This window comes from Garra rufa, chromosome 1, assembly GCF_049309525.1.
Source record: "Garra rufa chromosome 1, GarRuf1.0, whole genome shotgun sequence".
NCBI lineage: Eukaryota > Metazoa > Chordata > Actinopteri > Cypriniformes > Cyprinidae > Garra > Garra rufa.
The window spans coordinates 99156030-99175824 of NC_133361.1; the positions used below are offsets into that span (position 1 = coordinate 99156030).

The 19795-nt window shown below is 40.1% G+C and overlaps 2 non-coding genes across 2 annotated transcripts; both read left to right on the top strand.

Moving 5' to 3' along the window:
* Nucleotides 1–557: 557 nt before the first annotated feature.
* LOC141285713 (U4 spliceosomal RNA) lies at nt 558–697 on the top strand. Its single transcript, XR_012338842.1, has one exon. It is a non-coding gene; the product is annotated as a U4 spliceosomal RNA (small nuclear RNA).
* Nucleotides 698–2268: 1571 nt separating this feature from the next.
* Nucleotides 2269–2484, top strand: LOC141347561 (small nucleolar RNA U3). The gene has a single exon (XR_012357380.1). It is a non-coding gene; the product is annotated as a small nucleolar RNA U3 (small nucleolar RNA).
* Nucleotides 2485–19795: the final 17311 nt, after the last annotated feature.

The window sequence follows — 19795 nt, forward strand, 5'->3', positions numbered from 1 at the left end:
GCCCCTGGTGTCCACTAACGCCTATGCCGTTCTTAGGGTTGCGAGGCACAGCTTTCTCAGGGCGTTTATCCTGTGCACCTTCAATAAGCTGGCTTGTTTTAAAAGAAGTCAGCGGCGGGTGTTTGATGAACATTTTCACCAGCTCGAGTTTGCTGTGGCATGTGGATTCATTCTTTACTGATGATCTGTCTCTGGGGCTCATCTAGTTGACATGGTATCCGCTGACATTCGGCTGAAGGTGCTGATCCACCATCTGCTCTTGGTACGGAATGGATCCGGGGGACTGCAGTGACCATCTGATCGGAATACAGAATGGATCTGGCGGCTACGGTGACCTCAGAATAAGAAGAAACAGACTAATATTAATGTAGATGCAAAAGTTCCATGTTGCCACAGTGTCAGATTGGAGAGGATCTGGTTTTCACAGTCTTGCGTCGATGGCCGTCTAGGTGAAGAGGTCTTCACTGATGATCTGTCTCTGGGGCTCATCCAGCTTGCTACCACCTTGTCGGTTCACATCCACGTAGGTGCACAAAAAGGTCACAACCGTCACCGGTATTCTATCGCAGAGGCAATGTTGTAGCTTGTGTGGTTTATCTGAGGTGTGATCATTGCTGGTTGAAAACTTTCCCCGATATCCCATCGGGATGATTTGAAATACAGTCGGCTTCGACAGTTTTTGCCGGTCTCTCTGGACGCTTCTTGAAAAAGGTAGTTTTGCTTCGTTTTGTTTCCTTTTGTTGGAGTGGCTGGTTGTTGGTTCTCGTCAAAGAGGTGTCTACAGATCATAGCGTGCCGGAGCCAGAAGATTTATTGTTTTGTCAATATGTTCTCAAGACTTCGCTGCAGGTATCGTTAAACTACAGCACAATTACAGCTCACCGCAACCCATCGTAAACAGGTTGGGCCTGTCTGTTCCAGTGGGCTCTCAGTGGTGCTAAATCATCAAATGAAGAGGATGGGATTCAAACCCACACAAACCAAGGTGTGCCGAGCACAACGGATTAGCCTTGCATCGCCTTAACCACTCGACCACCTCGTCACTTTCCGTGGTCCTTTTATTTAACACTCCCGATTCAGACCATCAGCTCATTAGTAGAGCACTCAGTGAACTGAACTGAGTGTGTTAGATAAGGAGGACACACAAATAGTTTAGCATGGGGTCCCCAGGACCTGGATTAAGGTCCAGTGCTAAAGGAACCAAACGACAAGAATGGGATTCCAACCATTGCACAGAGCACAATGGATTAGCAGTCCATCGCTTTAACCACTCGGCCACCCCGTCCCCTTGCTGACCGAGACAGGCCATGCTGCGGACCTTTTCAGCTGCTGCTGCCGTGCTTTCAGCAGGCTGTTTTGAGCACAGAGGGAATAGTGAATGAGCCGTCTTTTACCAGAAGGCTTGTTGTTTTGTCAATATGTTCTCAAGACAGGTATCGTTAAACTGCAGCGCAATTACAGCTTACCGTTACCCATCGTAAACAGGTTGGTCCTGTCTGGTCCGGTGGGCTCTCAGTGGCGCTAAAGCTTCCAATGCGTGTCGAGCACAATGTATTAGCCTTCCACCGCCTTAACCACTGGACCACCTCGTCATCTCGTCATTATTTAACACTCCTGATTCATGTGCATGTGGATGCATTCTTCGTCTTTTGTTTCAGTCACCGAGGGCCTGTTTTCCACTGAGGCCCTGAGCCAAACTCCCTGTGAGACACAATCGAACATTAGTAGTAACCTCCGATTACGGCCGAATGTGGATTCTGCTTGGACGACGGGGCACCGGTACATCCTTTGTAGCTTTAGCTTATTAGCCAAACGCTACACCAGTTTTCCATTTCCCATGAAATCATCCTTGATTTCCATAAGAAAGGTGCCCCAAATTGGTGGAAAATCACAACTCAACCATACGCTGTCCAAAGCATTGAACCGCCTTCACGCGGCAAAACAGAACATGTTGTTGGCCCGCACTGCTGGGTCAAACTGCGCTTCCCAAAAATAGATTGGGTCAAAACTGACAGAAGAAATCTCTAAGCCTGCTTTAAGCCCTACCCACGGGACGGGTTGACAGTCTCGCACAACGCGAGAGCCTCAGTTTCGCCTGTGTAATTTGGGGGCCGATGAAAACTGCATCTGACTGAAATTACAAAAAAAATTTTAGGACTCTAATGATGTTTCAGATGTAACTTTTCTCATCTCTGTTGTTAGGTTGTCACCATCTCTGAGACTCAAAGTGTCAGAAGTTGCCTAAGCTGGTTTTGCAAAATGGAGGTCAAGACTATACTTTCAGGGATCATTTCTATAGTTTCTAACTAGGAAATGTGTTTCAAAAGTGTATTGTCTCCCAAACTACGATGATGAGCTTTGATACTCTTTTCTGAGCGTGATTCGGGTGTGGAGTAATGGTTTATTTCATATGCTCCACACCATTGATGAACGTTCTGTGTGGCATTTATGCAGCGTAGAAGAAGAGAGTATGATCAGAGTGGTCTTTGAAAAATGTAAATATCAGATTAAAAATCTTATGAGTAGTTGTGATTGATTGAATATCAGATGTGATTCTGTTTGTAGTTAATTGTTTAGCTCATAATTGGTGTATATCTGATGAAACTAATTTTTTTTTTTCATAGATCATACCGTGCTGGAGCCAGAAGATTTGTTGTTTTGTCAATATGTTCTCAAGACTTCGCTGCAGGTATCATTAAACTACAGCACAATTACAGCTCACCGCTACCCATCGTAAACAGGTTGGGCCTGTCTGTTCCGGTGGGCTCTCAGTGGTGCTAAATCATCAAATGAAGAGGATGGGATTCAAACCCACACAAACCAAGGTGTGCCGAGCACAACGGATTAGCCTTCCATCGCCTTAACCACTCGACCACCTCGTCACTTTCTGTGGTCCTTTTATTTAACACTCCCGATTCAGACCATCAGCTCATTAGTAGAGCACTCAGTGAACTGAACTGAGTGTGTCAGATAAGGAGGACACTCAAAAAGTGCAGAGTGGGGTCCCCAGGACCGAGGATTACTGCTAAAGGAGCCGATCGACGAGGATGGGATTCGAACCCACGCGTGCAGAGCACAATGGATTAGCAGTCCATCGCCTTAACCACTCGGCCAAAAACAGGGCAAAAGGGACTGCTACAAGGGGGAAAGAAAGGGAAAAGAGAGGGGGAAATGGGGGAAGAAAGAAAAAGAAAGAAAACTTCATGAACACTCACAAGGGATTTGAGTAAAGTGTTTGACTTAATTTTGACTATACAATTTCTAATAAAAACAATTTTTCTAATAAAAAAATAAAATAAAATACTGATCTGACAAACACATTACACACTCTTGCCAGGACTTGCACCTGGAATCTCCCACCCAAAGGATTGTTGTGTTACTATTACACCACAAGAGTTGTGTCTTTCTTTTTAACAAACACTGCAAATTAAGCACTGCAAACAGCAACTAAAAACAAAATGTTCACAGCACAGCAAATTCAAAACTCAACCATATACACAACTATATAAAAATCTAACTATATAAACGTCCAAAACCAATAAAAAAAAAATCAAAGACTTCCCTGTACATTCTCCTTCCACTGTGCAACAGAGAGACCTGAGGCTGGACAATACCACCTGCCCTTCAGCTGAGTGTGGCCAGTTGTCTTATTTTTTGTCAGCCCACACTGCTTGCAGATATAGTGATATATATCCTTTGCTAGTCGTTTCCGTGGTGGTTCACCCCTAGCTGCTCGTTCCTCATCCTCTTGGGCAGCTTTCTGCCTTCTCCATGTGCGCTGCCTGGGCTGAGTAGAGGGACAAGTTTGTGGTGGCAGGTTATTAGGCAGCTGGAATTGGGGAGGGGGCTGGAATTGGGGAGGGGACTGGAACTGGGAAGGGGACTGGAACTGGGAAGGGGGCTGGAATTGGGAAGGGGGCTGGAATTGGGAAGGGGGCTGGAGTTGGGGAGGGTGCTGGAATTGGGGAGGGGACTGGAACTGGGAAGGGGGCTGGAATTGGGAAGGGGGCTGGAGTTGGGGAGGGGGCTGGAATTGGAAGGAGGGCTGAAATTGGGGAGGAGCCATAAACTGGGTAGACTGAGGCACTGGTAGACCAGGTGGGTAGCTGGGAAAGGGTGGGTAGGACCCAGGGGGGAATTCAAAGTGTGGTGCTGGTGGGTATATGGGAAATGCAGAGTAAGATCCAGGAGGAGGGGTGGCCAGTGGGCACCTGTTGGAGAAACGCTTACGAAAGAAGGCCTCTCCTTCCTGATTTGCTGGCTCCTCAAATACCATGGCCTCATGCCCTTGCTGTGCAGGAGCAGCTGGAAGTTCGCGGACTTCAGGAAGTGACTCCTTTGCTAAATATAATTGTTTGGGCAGTGCTGTACCCTGCAACAGCATGTCTCTGTCCACACGTTTCTGTCTTCTTAGTAGCCTGCAAGAGAAACATTCTTCATTTAAAGTTAGCAATTTTAATAGATTAAAGCCCATTGTTTTTGCTTAGTATAATTAAAAAAAAAAGCATGTTCAGGAAGGTTTTATAAGTACAATCTTGATATAATACTGTAATTGTTTAAATGTATTGCATAAAAGACTCACCACGAAGAGACAGTAGTGGTGTTTATTGGGACCAGAACCAGGTTGGTCTGTCCTAGAACCACTCTGCTGTCCTCTAACAGCTGTTTTAAGTGGCTGTATACCACCACAATAGATTGTGGAATTGGCAGAGTTTTTCCTTTTGTGTCCTTGGGCCTGTTCCGTGCTTGCTGAAACTCTTTTAAAAGCCGTAGGCAAACACATTCACAGACCCTGTGGACTTCAGGGTCCTGAGCCGCCTGCCCATGAGTCATGAACAGTCTATGGAAAAGAAGAATGATATAATCTAGACAGTGTACTAGGTAATAAACTAGTGAAAATCCAAATAGTCAAATTACCTCTCTGCTGCCTGCTGTCCGGGAGCAGAGCCACTCCGCTTTCTGGATGCTCTCCAAGGTCCTGGCAAAGTCTTCTTCTTAACCTTCTGGCTGTATTTTGATGGTACCTTGTCCATGGCATGCAGAGCCATGTACAGCTGGACTATGTCGGCCTCCTCTTGTGATGACAAGGCAGTGATCGTTCGGTTTAGGCCAACCAGGTAGCCTGCTAGGGCATCAACTGCCTCCCAGCCCAAGACACCTCTGGAATCACACTCTGTACTCTGAAAATTTAGAAAAAAGACAACCACAGTCTAATACATATATACAGTGTTGGTAAAAAAGGTAGTAATTATTTTGCAGTGTACATGCATATATTTCAACTTTACAAACAGTTGACAATAGGTGTTTTGCAATGCACCAGATACATTCTTAAGTAAAAGTACAGGATAGCAACATTACCTGCACTGTAAAAAACAATCTATAGAATCTACTCAATAAAATGGGGTAAACTGATGTAACAATTTGCAAAGTTTGTTTGGGTAGATTCTATCCTATATATCTGAGTAAACAATACCTGAATTGATCAGCTAAGACAAACTAAAAAAAGTAGGTAAAGTCTACACAGCAAAAAGCCCAGTATTAAATGAACTCTCCCAATAGTTTGAGTCCATACTCAAGAGTATTAAAATGAACACTGAAGCAGTGTTAGAGTTATTGAGGTAATTAAGTGATTCATTGAGTGGTGATTGACCATTATTAAAGACCTGATGTTAAAAAGCAGAATCACCAAAAGGAGAAAATCTAATTTTGTAAGTCACCGTTATAGTGGTCAGTGTTGGCATTAGTTTAGCTCTTTACCATTATCTTCTTAACATTAGGTTTTGATTGGGTGCTCTAATTGAGTTATAACGGTCAGACTAACCAGGAGAAATTAGATTATGAGATGTTGAACATGCTTTGACAAAGTCATAATGTAGTGACCTGAATAACAGAGTTATATTTTATTTATTAATTACGCTGGATTAATCAGAGAGGTGTTTTTGAAGCTTATTTTGACAAAAATATGCACGCACTTTAGAAATAGACACAGACATCAACAATCAGCATGATAATCACAACAATGGTGACCATCAAAAACGTATGTTGTAGCCAATCAAAACTCATCTTTGTCTCCCATCATGCATTGCGGCATGAATAAATTATGAGCTGATGATTTCCGTGATGTTTAGAGTTGATCTGTTACTGAATATGCTGTTTGTCACCATTGTTGAGATTCATATGCTGATTCCTGATGTCTGTGTGTGCCTAAGAGAGCAACTTTAAAAAAAAATTGATCAGAGGAGCTTGTAAAATGGCCAATCAAAAAAAAAAAAAAAAAAAAAGGGTTTATTATATTTGCTACTGGGAATCCTCAAAGCAGTTGTAATATATAAAGGATATAGAACTGAAAGACTGCACTCTAAAGATTGCAGTGGTTCAAATTAAGCTTATTTTAAACTAGAATTATCACCACTGCATGACTTTTGCTCTTTAGCTTGTCTGGCTGGTTTAACTAAACAGCTAAACAAAACTTAATGCTAAAGAGCTACAGGTCAAGAGCCCAACTAATGCTAACACTGACCACTATAATGGTGACATAAAAATTTTGGTGTCTTCAATAATTTTCAATCACCACTCAATGAATCACTTAATTACCTGATTAGCTTTGACACTGCTTCAGTGTTGATTTTAACACTCTGAGTATGGACTCAAATAAACTCCCGGGAGAGTTCATTTAATACTGCGCTTTTTGCTGTGTAGACTTTACCTACTTTTTTTTTTTTTTTTTTCTTAGCTGATAAATTCAGGTATTCTTTACTCAGATATGTAGGATAGAATCTACCCAAACAAACTGTGTAAATTGTTTCCTCAGTTTACCCCATTTTATTGAGTAGATTCTTAAATTCAGGTATTCTTTACTCAGATATATAGGATAGAATCTACCCAAACAAACTGAGTGCAAATTGTTACACCAGTTTACCCCATTTTATTGAGTAGATTCTATAGGTTGTTTTTTACAGTGTAGACTGTTATCGCGATAACGATATTTCTTCGATTAATATCTGTATTTTGCCTTGTAGCATGAACACACAGTACAGTACAGATCAAAAATTAAGAAAGCACCATTTAGTATGTTTTTTAAGCTGTTTGGTTTATGAGGACACAGATGTCCCCATAAGCCATGTTTACGTTACCCTACCCTTTCACTGTTAAGGCTGGACCAGAATATTGGTATTTGATTATTCGAATATTCGTTCGGTGGGTTGACATTCGATTTTAAAATGTAAGATTTGAATATTCTTTTTTTTTTTTTTTCCATACACCTTTCATCCCCCGCAAAACGGTTCTCATTCGCGCTTAAATATGAATGAAGAAGATCAGACTGCTGCGCCACTAACAGACAGCAAAAATAAAAGAGATTGAGCAATATTTGGGAGACAGTAGCCTACTATAGTACAGTCAGGCCCACTTACATGGTGGAAGCAAAACAAAGGCTGTGACTGTCCCAATACCGCGCCACCTAAAGTGCCTTCAACGCAGCTGTAAGTTCCGCGTTCAAATGCACTAAAGCTGACCGCAAATAATTACCATGAATGTGTCTGGGGAAAAGTAAGGAGATATTCGAATTATTTATTAATAAACTATTTGTCGCAAAGGTGAAGTTGATGATTCTGACTCGTCATCTGCGCACCGGCACCTCCAGGTCCTGTAAAGCCAGCTTCAGCTTTCACTCTTGGCGCAAACGATTGGATATGCGCCTAATAGCACACATTTATCTAGTTTAAACTATAAAACTAATATTGTGATATGCTTTAAGTTTTTAATATCTATCAAAATCGTGATGACTTAAGAGAGCTAAATTGATCTGGGCTGCGTTTCCCAAAAGCATCGTAAGCCTAAGAAGTTCGTAAAAACGATCGTACGACTGATCTTAATATTACGGTCTGTTTCCCAAAAACATCGTAACTTAAGTAGCACTTGAAAATCTTCGTAGATCTACGAGTGCTCTGGAGTAATCGTAAAGCCTTACGGTGTGTTCACACGGGGCGCAAGCGTCAACGCTTCCCATTGACTTTGAATGGGTGACGTCAAGCTTTGCCGAAAGGAATTGTGGATCCGTCGGCGGCGCTTCACTCGCGTTGCTCGCGGCAGAAGTTGAGAAATTTTCAACTTCTGCCGCGAGCAACGCCAGTGAAGCGCCGCGTCAGCCAATCAGATCGCTCTATGCAAATACAGTGGCCAGGCGGCAGCCAATCACGTTCATCCTGTTCAAGAGCAGCATTTCATTGGCTGACGCTGCTATGACCATAAACGTCAGCCACGCCTTCCGTTAAGCGTTGACGCTTACGCCCCGTGTGAACACACCGTTAAGTGCATCGTAAGAAGACAGAGTTATGAGGACACCTGCTGGACATCCGGTAAATTGCACCTAAAATGTACTTCTCTTCAAAGTAATTTTTCATTTTATTGGTATGAATATATTTATTCATTTCTATTTTCTACTCATTACACAATTCAATATAGAAATAATAAATAAATAAAATACAATTACATAATAAATGTTAGGATGAAAAAAATGTTTTAATTAAAATTACAAACTTAAAACTTAAAGTTTTTCAGGCTGTGATAGTATTCACATGTCACACACTGATTGTCATCTATTTCACTAATTGCAGAAGGCCCCACTTGAAGAAATTGCATTAATTACCTCTTCCCTGAATTTATTCTCTTGTTAGGTTGATAATGGTCAAAGGTTGTCCTTTTATAAATGTATATGGAGAGTGCTGATAAAGAATTTGCACATTAAACATTTTTCTGCACCTATATGGATAGGCTAATAGATAGGCCCTAATACTAATATTGCCACACACACCCTCAAGACTGAAGCTGTAGTAAAATATATATCCCTCTTTTCACAGACAAGGCTTAAGCCTATAGTCCAGACTAAAATGCAAGTCTGAGCTTTTTTAACTGAAGGACACTTGCACTGACTGATCCTAAAATATATCAATCCCTTTGTTTTGTCTCAAGATGGACACCAGTGATGTTTTTTTCCTAAGGCACATTTATATAAAAAAAAAAATACTTAAATCTAATTGAACTAGATTTCAAGATGGTAAGTGTCTGTCAATAGGAGGTAAACCTAGGAGGTTTTTGTAGCTCCACCTCCTCTAAAATAATATTAATTTCCTCTTATTGAAAAATGTTTTTTGGTTTCAGCCATTTTGCTAGTGTCTCCACCCCTAGGTATGTGCTTATTTAAAATTTTGTCCTAATTAAAGATAATTAGGCTAAACTTTTCAAAAATGAATGTAAGAGCTTATTTATTTATTTATTTACTTATTTGTTTATTTTGATGTTAGATAAGCAATTGTTGATAAAGAAATTGATACATAATTCTACTTAAATAATTAAGGTTTCATATAAATATCGAAAATGATGCTGATGTCATTTCCGGCAAGGACTGTTAGAATTTGCTTTATGCAAGATTAGAGCAAGACAGTGTTTTTACAGTACGACATTTCCAGTTAATTTATGTTTTTATACTTGCTCAAAAAATAAATCACAGGACTTTTTATGTTATTCGAGTTGAATATACATTCACACAAGTAGAAGAAGAATCGGAAATAAAAAATTAGATGGATTGCTATAACAGCATGTGACATTTCAGCACTTGACCAACGGATAGCGACTCCTAATGCCGAGTTCAGACTGCACGATTTTCAAAGCAATCGCGTCACAGATGTTTTCACACTGCATGACTATCTGGGGTAGCATTCCGTCGCTGCTGTGTTCACACTGCACGATGGATCGGCAACAGGGGGTTTCACACTGCATGACTTCACAATAGGAAGAATCGCCGACAACTTTGTCCCGGTCCGCAAACTACGTCTCACAACCAAACACACGCGAGAAGTGACATGGAAACAACGCGAGGTCAGGCATGCAAGTTCTCACGTGAGACTGGTATTATTATAAAAAATGGTAGCCCGCAAGAAGCTTGTCATACAAATAGCATGTGCACTCATTTGCAGCGAAAAGAAAAAAAGCCGAAACTATTCTTGTTGATACTGTGGTCTATACCTTCGTAACTCCTCCTCCAACTTCCCGCTGGCCTGGATGTTGCTGTCTCATTGGCTGTAGGTAATCGCCGATGTGATTTTCAGTCAGATCACCTTTCACACGGCATGATTTTGAATCGCCAACAGGTCCAGATATTTAGAACGTTCGCAAAATGACTCGTAGAAAATGCTCTTAAGCACTAAGGTGTAGAGAATTTTGGTTAGCTCAAAGAATTTAAGATGATCAATATATGTGTGTATATGCATGAGACTGTTTCTCTCATCACATATACACTGCAAAACTCCACCAGGTCTTATGACCAATGAATAGGATGAAATGAGTTATTTAAAATATACATTTCAGTCAGGGAAAGTAGTTTAACTCACAGGAAATCGTGTATAATAATCGTCATTAAATATACGCAATTTCCAGTTTCTGATCAGTAACAGTAATAATGATATCGACTGGTTTCTTTGTCCAGCAAATTGTTCAGTGATACTCATTACTCTGACGTTGGCCCGTCGTCACGGCAACGTGTTTTACTAATCAGAACGGAGTTAAAACAATTGAACAGAATAGGGCTTAAGGTAGCAATATGAGATCGAAACAGTTTAAGTGACTTTGTAATGTAAGCATTCAGCACAGAGAATCATTATATGTGAATATATGGTTGTTTATTAAACTATTCTACTTACAAACGATCGCACATAGACAAACGTACATAAAACACAAATAGACAGAGAACGCGTGAGAGAGAGAGAGTAAGAGAGAGAAAGAGAGAGAGAGAGAGAGTAAGAGAGAGAGAGAGACAGAAAGTGAGTTTGCAAGGGACAGGAATGAAAACGGTTCTGAACAACCTGAAATCGTTTCTTTTATAAAACGCCTTAAACGCAGCTATCTACGTTTGTAGAAAGGACGGATACTTGCAAGCTTGTTGTTGTTGTGCATTGGTTCCGTATGTGTTCAGTTCAGAAGGTCCTTTCCAGTTCCTTGAGAGTATTGCAGGCCTCATCATCTCCATTGCTATGGATCTGGGGGGAGGTGCGGGTGACGTGTCTTTGTGTCCAGAAGGCAAGAGAATGAGAGAGAGATGAGGGAAGGTTTATAAACCTGTAGGTCGTTCACGCCCACAGTTGGACCTTGTCCAATCCGGTTGATCTGAGTTTTGGAGGGAAGATTGAAAGTCTTTGTCTCTCAAAATGGTGTTTCGCATGTGGAAGCTGATTGGTTGTTTGGCCACAAAACTTTCAAAAGTTCAATAATACATATAAAGCAAGGAGTTATTAAGATGCCACAAACATTAACATTTAGGGAATAATAAATGCTGCTCATAGACACCAAACATGATCTATGTATCTTCTCGTTTGACTGAGTGATTCTAAATGTGAGAGTCTTAGCATGCACAATAATTCACCTATTACGGATTAATGTTTGAGGCCGACATACATAACAGAAACAACAATATAAGAAAAGGTAACACATTGATATGTGTACATTTCTATATAACTGTATGTCTGAATAAGGAAAGTGTATCTGCATTTCTGTAAGAGTCTTATCTTGATGGTGGGGGATGAGTTGGATAGTGACCAGAGGTCTGGCTCATAGCACATAGGTGTTAATCATGGGGGAGAAGTCATTTAAGGAATATAACTAGTTATTTCATGTCTGATGGGCTCCAGGCACTACAAAGATCAATCGTTATCGGGAAACACAGCCCTGTCTGTCGCTGGCCGCTTGGTGGTTAGCCTACTTTAAAAAAAAAAAAAACTTGAATTTCACAAACAAAACGTGTTCCAAATATATTTCTAAATTTACTTCATAAACTAAATAAACGAAAATAAATGTAATCACGTTGCTATTAAAAACAGCAGCTGTGTAATGGGAAAGAGAAAGAAAAAAGTTCCAGTCGGACTCGGGCCAGTATTCTGATGAGCTGTCAGACAAGGTCCGGGCGAGGTTTAAGGAATTTTTGCAACGAATGTTTATTTAATAGCCTATTTAACATTCTTATTTAGGCTACTTTTTTTTAAATGTATTATTAATTTTAGCGTTTTGTAGGCTGCTTGTTCACTGACGGAAGTGCTCAAATAGGCTAAACACGCATGTTTGTTAATGTTTACAAACGATTATTGTTTCAAAATAATATATATTGTAGCCTACATAGGCCTATATACACAAACGTTATCTATAAATAATTTAGGTATTAATATTATTATTATGCATCTTCTGTTTGGGCCGTTTTGTTTGAAGTTTTTAAATCCAAATGTTGAATGGCAATGCAGTCGACGTGTGTTTGTTGTCCTCTCATGTGTGGCAGCCGCGCCTAAAAAAAAACAAAAAAACAAAAAACAAACGGAGGCAGGGGAATAACGTCGAGCTCATTAGTTATTTCCTAAAAAATAAACATTGTTCATGAGTCCAGCAGCTCGAGTCCGAGTCGAGTCTGAAATCTTTCGAGGACGAGTCTCAAGTCAAGTCTCAAGTCACTGTGTGTGCGACTTAAGTCGCACTCGAGTCCGAGTCTCAAACTCGAGTCCCCCATCTCTGCTGAGAGGCTCTGCACTGCTCTGTAATGCTGCACCTCCTCATCCACCACTTCAGACAAAGACTTGGATGATGATGCCTGTTCAATTGGAAAGATGTCTCCAAACAGTTCAGCCATTGGTGCTCTTTCGGCTGGAGGAGGACAGTCACTGCTGCTGGAGGCTATCTCTGATTGCTCCTCTGTCTCATCCCTGAAAGTTTGGGCCTGTAAGACCAAATCCGTAATATAATTGCAGCATAATGTTAGATACAATATGAAATCCAGGATGAATGAAGCTAATTTATTAAAGTTAAGAACTATTATTATCTGACTATATTTAAATACTGACTTTAAATAAATAGGCCTAACTGATTTACACAGCACTTTATTTAGTAAAGTTTTTATATTTTTTAATTGGCAAGATCATTGAAATAGTTGGAATCTGCTCAGTGCTCATGAGGGTTGTCACAGTTTTCAAAGGTTTAAGAACCTGGACCACGTCCTCAGCTAGTTTCACATCATCATCAGACAGAGTGACGATGTCTTTAATGTTCTTCTTGACACTCTTGTCTGTTAATGCCGAGAAAACAGCAGCCTGCTGCTCAAGGTAGCGCTCGAGCATGTCGTGGCTAGAGTTCCACCTAGTAGCCACATCCTGGACCAGCTTGTGTAAGGGCAGCTGTAGCATCACCTGTTTCTCCTTCAACACAGCTGCAGCTGTTGTGCTGCGGTGAAAAAACGTGACATCTGGTGAACGCCCATCCCTCTCTGCGCAGCCAGATTAACAGTGTGAGCAAAGCATCATATATGCGGTGAAAATCCGTCCGCTTTGACAGCATTGGCAATGTTTCTGGCGTTGTCTGTTGTCACGGGAACGGGGACGTTTGATCTGCTGATCTTCCAATCTATCACAGCCTCTTTAAGTATTCCCGATAAATGGTCGCTTGTATGGCTCTCATACACCGGGCGTGTTTGGAGGACGTGGTTTGCTATTTGCCAATTGCCCGTAATATAGTGTGCGGTTATGGTCACGTAGCTGTCTGTGGCACGGGACGTCCATCCATCTGTGGTGATTGTGATGGACTCAGCAGTACTCAACCCTTCCTCCACTTTAGCCGTCGTTTTCTCTAGAAGTTTTGGTAGCACATTTTGCGAGAAATGCGCCCGGCTTGGTAATACATAACGGGGCTTGAGCACACCGATTGAATACTTGAAAATGGTCGCATATCCAGTGCTATAAAAATTGCAATTGCATTTGTAATTTTCTGTGCTCGATCTGAATTCGCTGGAAATTTTGCTTGGAAGAAACTAGGTAGTGTAGGCTGCTGCTGGGTTGTTTTCGGTGCTGCAGCTAAATTGATTTCTGGATGGTGCCGTAGGATATGCATCTGCATGTTGGTTGTGTTGCCTGTCACTTGGGGAAGTTTCTTAAAGCACTTACGGCAAATCGTGTGGGTCTTGTCGACTACACGATTGCCATCCTTTATCTCCACCGGGTAGCCGAAATGTTGCCATACTACTGACTTAAGTGAGGAGGGAGGGTCCGCAATCTCTGGGTTGGTTGCCATGTTTCCTCACGTTCTTCTTCAACTAGCTCAACTTTTGCAGGCAGGCGTCACATGATTGGAAAGGTAGTCACGGGGTGTGTCGCGATTCTCCCTTATCACAACGTGACACAGGATCGTGGATCTGAGTGTCAAGATTTCGGTTTCATATAGCGTATCGTTACAGCCCTAATATATGCCATATATATATATATATATATATATATATATATATATATATATATATATATATATATATATATATAATTGTTTTAGACAATGTCGGGCATATAGAAAAACAGCACAAAATAGGAGAAACCGAGCTGTAAATATAAAGCTAGACAAGAAAAGAAACAAAAAATAAATAGATAAAGAGAGGAAATAAAGAAAATAATTTTAATAATATTAATATAGTGTGAACCATTGGTTCTCAAACTGATGGAGGGGGTACGAAAACAAAATGCTGAGCTTTGGCATTCATTTAATTCTATCCCGACTTTAAGTAAAATAAAGCAAGTACTTTTCACAAGCAAAATGCTACTTTTAGTATAAAAACAGGAAAATTGGAGTAAACAATTTAATGGCATTAGTTTTCCTTGATAAAAATGCTGTCTCAGTGTGGATGGAAGGCCAAAACAGAGAGAGAGAGAGAAAAAAAAAGTGTTTTCAAATGAAAATGTATTAGTGTGGACCAGACCTAAAAGATAGAATGGGGAATGACTTTATGGAGACGGCTTAATTCTCATTGGTTTGAACTACTACCAGGGCCGCTGCTGGCCAAATGGGTGCCCTAAGCAAAAATTTACTTTTGTGCCCCCTCCCCCAAATATTACGGAAGTAAAAATAAAATAAAATAATAAAAAAAACACCTACTATAGGGGCCAAAATAGAACTTTATTCAAATAAAAGTAATTACACAAATAAATAGTATCATTTATAAATTACAATTGTATCTCTACAGCAAAAAAAAAAAAAAAATAAATAAAAAAAAAAAATAAAATAAAATTATACTTTAAATAAAACTTTTAAAAATGTGAAATCTTAATAAAATAAACAATAATAAACTGAAATAAAATCAACACTGTCATCTGCTGGAGCTTTCCAAAGTTCAAAATTTACAATAAAGTAGACTTTGACAATAAAGCAGACAAGGGTTATGATGTCCACATATTTTTGTTGAGGAAATGATAGGAAAGATTATGTGGATATTTTAAACGTTTGGTCAATATTAAACAAGGAATTTGATCATCATGTAAGTGTAACAACTGCATTTGGTGCCCTTTTCAGGCATTTCTATTAAAATTGTAATGTAAACTGTTAATTTTGTATTAGATTATGTATTTTAACACTGTTATTTAATGACACCATATGGTCATTATTAATCAATAATCATAATTGCCTCTGTGTTTTAATATAATGCATTTTAAGTCACTGTGTTTACTTAGATCTGCTTGTATTCATATTCAGAAAGATGCTTTAGTTGTGAAATTATTACCGACATTAAAACACATTATTAACGTTGACAGAATAAAATAAAGTTTCACAGGATTATGAACGCACCTGAAAGTGATGCACGGGCTTCATCGTGGGCTTTTTTTCTTTCTTTCGTTTCTCGGCGCCGAACTGTTGATGTCTGTTTCCAGGACCAGGCATATTTTCATCAATTATTATCATCATCTTTGACCAAATAGTCAGCCGTAAACAGAGGTGAGGGCGCGTCGCGGCGCAGATGCTGCGCGTCATCACGTGTGTTTACTAGCCTACTCTGCGCTCACCGTAAAATGCAATATATACGTTTATATTTTTATATAAATGACCATTTAAATTCATACAATCTAAATCATTTGACCCAGGTTCAGTGAGTCAAGATAATTTGATGTGCACGCTTATTCTTAAAGCAGTCCTTATTGTCAATTATAGATCAGATCCACCATGGCAAATATATTTGTACTGTTAAATACATTTGAGATGTTGTTTTCCTCGGTGTATATTCATCATAAGAATATGTAAATGTTAGAAAGTCTTACAAAATGAGTTTTGTTGTCAGGAGTGTACAAGGTTTACAAGAGTAAACAAGTGCTGATGCACACTACAGGCAGAGCGCAATATAATAGTAGCTCAGTTATTCTGAGGAAAACATACATTTAGCTAAAATATGTGTTGTTGGACATTAAATGTGACATGTACAGTCGTGGCCAAGGACACAAATATTAGTTTTCACAAAGTTTGCTGCTCAACTGCTTTTAGATCTTTGTTTCAGTTGTTTCTGTGATGTACTGAAATATAATTACAAGCACCTCATACGTTTCAAAGGCTTTTAATCGACAATTACATGACATTTATGCAAAGAGTCAGTATTTGCAGTGTTGGCCCTTCTTTTTCAGGACCTCTGCAATTCGACTGGGCATGCTCTCAATCAACTTGGGGGCCAAATCCTGACTGATAGCAACCCATTCTTTCATAATCACTTCTTGGGGTTTGTCAGAATTAGTGGGTTTTTGTTTCTCCACCGGCCTCTTGAGGATTGACTACAAGTTTTCAATGGGATTAAGAACTGGGGAGTTTCCAGGCCATGGACCCAAAATATCAACATTTTGGTCCCGGAGCCACTTAGTTATCACTTTTGCCTTATGGCATGGTGCTCCATCGTGCTGGAAAATGCACCAAACAGTTGTTGGATTGTTGGAAGAAGTTGCTGTTGGAGGGTGTTTTGGAACCATTCTTTATTCATGGCTGTGTTTTTGGGCAAAATTGTGAGTGAGCCCACTCTCTTGGATGAGAAGAAACCCCACACATGAATGGTCTCAGGATGCTTTACTGTTGGCATGATACAGGACTGATGGCAGCGCTCACCTTTTCTTCTCTGGACAAGTCTTTCTCCAGATGCTCCAAACAATCGGAAAGAGGCTTCATCTGAGAATATGACTTTGCCCCAGTCCTTAGCAGTCCATTCGCCATACATTTGGCAGAAGATCAATCTGTCCCTGATGGGTTTTTTTTTTGAAAGAAGTGGCTTCTTTGCTGCCCTTCTTGACACCAGGCCATCTTCCAAAAGTCTTGGCCTCACTTTGCGTGCAGATGCGCTCACACCTGCCTGCTGCCATTCCTAAGCAAGCTCTGCACTGCACTGAACGGCTGAGTGGATTTCAAAACGATAAAACTCAGCTTATTAACTCGGGGGGAGGGGGGGGGGGGGCTGGAGAATGAGCCTATTTCCAAAAAAAAGTGGAGTGTTCCTTTAAAACTCATCTTTACTCGTTGGCTTTTAACACATTATGAGAGTTAAGTTTTTATGATTGTGTTGGACTCTTGTCTGTTTTACAGTGGTGTGAAAAAGTGTTGGCCCCCTTTAATATTTCAGATCATCAAACAAATTTAAATATCAAAGATAACACAAGATGCAGTTTTTAAATGAAGATTTCTTTTAATGAAGGGAAAACAAAACGCAATCCCACATGTCCCTGTGTGAAAGTGTTAAAACTTAACTGTGTTTTATCACACCTGAGTTCAGTTTCTCTAGCCACACCCAGGCCTGATTACTGCCACACCTGTTCGCAATCAAGAAATCATAAATAGGTCCTGCCTGAGTGAAGTAGACCAAAAGGATCTCAAAATTTCTTTGAGATCCAAAGAAATTCAGGAAGTTTGGGGGCAAACACTTTTTCACACAGGGCCATGTGGGTTTGGATTTCCCTTCATAATAAAAAAACTTCATTCAGAAACTGTATATTGTGTTTACTTGTGTTATCTTTGATTAAAATTTAAATTTGTTTGATGATCTGAAACAAAGTGTGACACATGCAAAAAAATTAAAAAAATAAAACAGGAACACTTTTCCACACCACTGTATGTGTTTATTGTTTTAAAGGTGCCATAGAATGGAAAACTGTGTTTACCTTGGCATAGTTAAATAATAACAGTTCGGTAGATAGACATGACACACCATGAGTCTCAAACACCATCGTTTCCTCCTTCTTAAATAAATGTGGTGTTTGCAAAAGACCACGATAAATAGGTAAATTCCAACATAACACCGACTGTTACGCAATAGTCCCGATCATTAATGGTGCGTTCACCGGACGCGAATGAAGTGGCAAGTGCGAGTGATTTACACGTTAAGTCAATGCAAAGACACGAATAGTCATCCTGCGGCGTGAAACGCGCAAATGAAGCGATGCGTATTTAGTGTTTCAAGCGATTGCCGCGCCATACGCGCGAGTTGAAAAATCTGAACTTTGGCGAAAATTCGTGCTGCGTTAACCAATCAGGAGCTTGCTCTAGTAGTGACGGAGGCAGAAATCCGAAACAACAATGGAGGACAAAATCACGGTTGCTGTACTCGGAGCTATACGATACATCTTTGTACTTTTATGGAAACGGGAATAAAAAGGATTTTGCTTGGAAGAAAGTGAGTGAGGAGGTCGGACAATCTGGTGAATTTTTAAAAAACACTCTTTGCTCAATTTGACCTACACATATATACATATTGAGACTACAAGCAAGCTAAAGCTGGCAATTTGAGCTCATTCACCTATTTTACAACTACTTTCCCGCTGACGAGTGGCAGAAGCCCCTCCCATGACGCGAATTCGCTAACATAATTTCCCCCTTAATAAAACCTCAGAAAGAATTGTGTGATGAATTTTTCATCTGACGGTTGAGTGGGGAGTTTATCCCCTTTTCTTTTTTTTCTAAATTTGTTTCTAAATTTTATTCCCTAGGAGATAAAAATGGTACAGAAACATTGAGGTTAGTCTATATATAGATTATAGATATATATAGATCCTAAACTCTGTCATTAGATTTTCTTTTTTATAAATTGTATAACGGCTAGCCTAAACTCTGTAGGGAACCGGCTGAGCAGGATCAGGTTTGGAGACCCTGGTATAGGATCTAACATACATGCATTACATATCTACATGCTTTGATATTAATTGTTTTGTGCCATTAAACAGGTGTTAACTTTTATTTCTTTGTTTTTCCACCTTAGACCTAACAGCGCTGAAAGAGGAGAGAGAAGATCTGAATGAAACTGAAGAGAAAGATCAGTTTGAGAATCTTCATGATTTCGTATCTGGAGAAAAATCTTTTTGTTCTTTAGAGTCTGAAAAAACTTCTAAACAAAAAAGAGCTCAAACTACAGGTACTATGAGTTATTTTTCTTGCGTTCAGTGTGGGAAGAGTTTCACTCTAAAAGGACACCTTAACAGACACATGAGAATTCACACTGGAGAGAAGCCTTACACCTGCCAACAGTGTGGAAAGAGTTTCACTCTAAAAGGACACCTTAACAGACACATGAAAGTTCACACTGGAGAGATGCCGTCCAGATGCAAACAGTGTGGAAAGAGTTTTGCTGAAGGTGGAAACCTTAAAATCCACCAGAAAATCCACACAATGGAGAACCCTTCTACATGCCAACAGTGTGGAAAGAGTTTTAATCAAAAAGAAAGCCTTAACAGACACATGAGAGTCCACACTGGAGAGAAGCCTTACTCATGCAAACTGTGTGGAAAAAGTTTCAGTGAAAAAGGAACCCTTAACAAGCACATAAGAGTTCATACTGGAGAGAAGCCTTACTCATGCAAACTGTGTGGAAAGAGTTTTAATCAAAAAGGAAACCTTAACAAGCACATGAGAGTTCATACTGGAGAGAAGCCTTACACATGCTCTCAGTGTGGAAACTGTTTTAGTCTAAAAGGAAGCCTTGACAGGCACATGAAAA